Source organism: Temnothorax curvispinosus, unplaced genomic scaffold (assembly GCF_003070985.1).
Source record: "Temnothorax curvispinosus isolate PA1 unplaced genomic scaffold, ASM307098v1 QBEX01008168.1, whole genome shotgun sequence".
NCBI classification, from domain to species: Eukaryota; Metazoa; Arthropoda; class Insecta; order Hymenoptera; family Formicidae; genus Temnothorax; species Temnothorax curvispinosus.
The window spans coordinates 1-4394 of record NW_020217948.1 but is presented as its reverse complement, the minus strand read 5'-3'; positions in this window follow the sequence as shown (position 1 = coordinate 4394).

Genomic DNA, 4394 nt, shown 5'->3' with positions numbered 1-4394 from the left:
AGAAAATTATTCATAATGAAATGCATCGAATACAATCCAATGTACTTCTATGCTTATTATGTAAATGAAAAAAATTATCTTCTCAATAACTGTTACAGAACTATAGGTATAATGATCTAAATAAAAATGTAGATAAATTGTCAAAAATTAATACTGTGACTCAGAAGTGTGATAGTATATACAATTAAAATATCATTAAATTATAAGCTGTTTTTAAAATCAATTTTCCTATATTCCAGTTATTTAATTAATTAATTTCACTCTGTTTCAGACATCTGCTCACATCGTATCTCTGTAGGATTTATTATAATGGAAATGGTATCCCTCGTATTCCAACTTTGGCTGCTTGATTCTTGCAGTATTGCATTTCTTTCTTTCTGCCATATCAAAAGATGCAATAACTAATGGACACAATAATTATTAGCAACGTCACTAGCATGCACACGATAATAATAAACAACGCCACTCTTGTGCTACCATGGCTGTAAGAGTGCAAAATGACAATCGCAAAAAAATGACAATCGGGAAAAATAAAATCGTATTAAAAAGCGCAATATTTGATTTGTTGCACAAGAGTGGCGTTGCTAATAATTATTGTGTCTATTAGTTATTGCATCTTTTGATATGGCATAAAAAAAAAAATGCAGTACTGCAAGAATCAAACAGCCAAAATTGGAATACGAGGGATATCATTTCCATTATAATAAATCCTACGAAGATACGATGTGAGCAGATATCTGAAACAAAGTGAAATTAATTAATTATGTAATATAGAAAAATTGAATTAAAGAACATCTTACAATTTAATGATATTTTATTATCGTATATACTATCACACTTCTGAGTCATAGTATTAATTTTTGAGACTTCTACATTCTTATTTAGATCATTATACCTATGGTTCTGCAAAAGTTATTGAGAAAATAATTTTTTTTTATTTACATAATGAGCATAGAAGTACATCGAATTGTATTCAATGCATTTAATTATGAATAATTTGTTCGCAGATATCATGAATGTAGTTTTCGCAAAAACGAAGATGTGCAATGTAAAACAAAACTAAAAATGGAAAATGGTCGTTACACTTTAAGTGGGAGACATGAGCATGATAAATCAATATTTAAACTGGCTGAAATTAAAAAAGAAATCGAGGCCTTGCATGCATTCGATTCAACAAGAATAATAAAAAAAAGAATTATTTTAAAGTGAGTAAAAAACGATATAATAGAAAATAGTAAATGCTGTTACAAAGATTGCTAAATAGCTACTATTTATAATTTGTAATTTGTACATTTACGTTTAGATACAATGATTTGTTGGATTTCACCAGCATTGCTAACGTTGAGAAGTCGATAGAACGTTATAAAAAAAAAATGTATTGGACAGATTCCAAAAAATTTCAATGATCTATCAAGGTGTTTGACAGATAAAAATTGGAAGCAATTACTGCTGATAGACACAGCAGATTCATTTAATATTAAGTTTGTCATTAAGAATAACGAAACCAAAGCTGTAATTTTTATCGACAAAAATTGAACAGAGTCACTTATAAAAGAAATAAGTGAAAAATTAACTATTTTTGTGGATGAAACGTTCGCGACGGTCCCACAATTACAAAATAGTAATTGTCAATTGTGGACAATTTTAATTAGACATAATAATAGAGTAAGCAAAACAATGCAGTTAGTTTATTTATGAAGTAATTATTTCATTTAATTGCAAAACGCACTCTACGTAAATATATGAGTAAATTAAATTGCTTTCAAATTTCAGACATTTCCAATTGTCTACGCGATTATGGAAGGACGCACTACCGATAATTATATAGACGTCTTAGGAAAAGTTACCGATGTTGTCAAAATAGTTCCTGAAGTAGCAATAGCGGACTTCGAAAAAGCTGAACGAAAAGCGCTACAAACGGTTTTCTCCAATGTTTAAGTCCGTGGCTGCTTCTTTCATTATAGTCAAGTAATAAAAGATAACAACGCACATAATAATAAACGTGAAATACATTTTAATTTTCCTTTTATTGCTTTGTTATAGGCGTTAGTACATAATGCTGACAAACACAAGATACTCAAAGACGACCAAAAAGAATTGGGTTGGGGTGCAACCAAGTTATTGATACCTTTGGCTTTCTTGCCCGAACAATTAGTAGAAGAAGGCTTTAAAATAATTGATACAATTATTTTCGACGATTGCAAGTACTTGCAATCATTTTTTAATTATTATTGGGATACATGGCTGAATGGCTTTAAGCCCGGTTTGTTCTGTATTTTTCAATGTTTCAGAGAGACATAACCGGGAACTTCTAGAAAGCTTAAATAAACACTCGAGAATTGTAGAATTTTTAGGTATATTATGAATGCTTCATTGTAAACACTTTTTTCCAGAATATTACTGTTTTTACAATTCAATATTATTTACAGTTCATCTGACTGAGCATCAGAAAAGTATTAGAAGTTTGTTAAAGCACTCGAAATTTTGAGCAAGATTAGAACGCAACAAACTTCGACTAAAAAAGGATAAAATACAAAAAATTTGGAATACAATAGAAGAAACACAAGATTTAAACATATTATTAATATTACATTCATTATCAGAATTAGTTGGAAAAGGAAGAATGGATGATTCATCTTAATGCCAACATTTTAATGCCTCGCACACATTATTCTTTTAATTTTTCTTGGTGGCTCTTGTGTCGTTTATTTAAAATATATGATTTTTAATCTTACTACCGTTGTTTCCTTTAAGGATCAATCCGCAATTTTTTTGGGAAAGCTTTCCACTTCCGATCTCCAACCCCAATAACCATTATTGCAGAGGCAAATAATTCTGTAGGCAATAAATCCTGTTTGCTGAAAGATAAGAAACACATACATCAGTCAATGAACATCGAGCAGGTCTGTCGATGAAAGATTAACGGTAAACATCGATTTTACGAACCTGCTCTCGGTTTGTTGCGTCAATCTGTCGTCGCGCGCATTGCTATTAACAGATCTACTCTGATATTCGCCGTTAGGATATGATTCCAATTTTTGTTTAGCATTTGGCAACGTTACTCTTACTCCGCAGGGAACAGGGATTCCACAAGCACGTGGTTAGCTGGAAAGCTAAAACAAAAAAATTAATTATTTACATAATCTTTTATTTTATGAGAATATTAGCTAATTATCTGATAGATTTGTCTATTCTTCATTTACCTCTTTCTATCTTCCTCCGTTTATGCTTCTTATATCTTTGCACAGGTTTTATTCCGCAGTTGAAGATAATGGCAAACTGATTCCAGAGTGCGAAGAACGATGCTACAACTATATGAGTGATATTTATCGAAAAACATTGAAAAAATTAAAAATTATTAATTACTAATAATAATAATAATAATAATAATATTAATAATAATTTATTTATAATTTTTTACCTCGTTTATCCTGTATGCACTTTGTTTTTTGTCATTTTTATTTAATTTAATTTTATTTAAGTGCCACAATGTATTTTACATTTACATTTATAAACTATTACAGTCGTAACATATTTATTATACACGCGTGCACATTATATGTCAAAATGTCAAAAAAGTTACGCAAACTGACAGCTATACCACTTCAACAGTGTTGCTAACCCGTAGAAATTATTACGACGCCCTTAGGGATTTTCATTGGTACCAATATTATCCCCCTCTACTTTTCGGGAAACTGTCGTGTAACCCTTTTGTGTAGTAAAATTCCCAAATAGTAAAATTCTCTTACACAGCCAATGAGTTCTAGAGTGAACGTTAAAACGCAGCCCAGACAAACTCGCATAGGTGCATAACCATATGCATAAAGAAACGGATTGGTCTATTTCCTTATGCACATGCATATGGACCAATCAAATCTCTTGTAAAAAAAAAGAGAACGGAAAAATATATAGTAAAGTTCTTATTTTGTCGATCAAAGTCATGATCGAGCCGGTTTCCCTAACGGTTTTATCGCGAGACAAACAAGTATCTTTCGTACTTATTCATTCTCGTTGTCGCTGCGCTAAGCACTCTTCAAGGTGCGCACGGTGCGTTCTTTCCACGGCATTTATTCCTGGTCGGTAAAGCAAGTCGGGAAAAAATATTCTACGTTTAAAATTTCGAGTCAGCTCGAGGAGACTTTATAGAAATTTGTCGCGCGAGGTTTGCGTGGTTAAACGATTTATGTCCAATAAAATTATATTACGCGTTATAGAACCTTGACGTAGATATTGCTTTATTTTTGTGAGAAAACGAGAAGATCCGTTACGCTTGCGATACAAAAGTACGTGCAGCCTTATTTCATGACAGTAATCAAAGCAAATTTTTGTCTAAAATAGATGAAAATGTGACGCCAGAGCAGGCAGAGGAGCCAGAGAAGCCAGAGTCGTCAGAG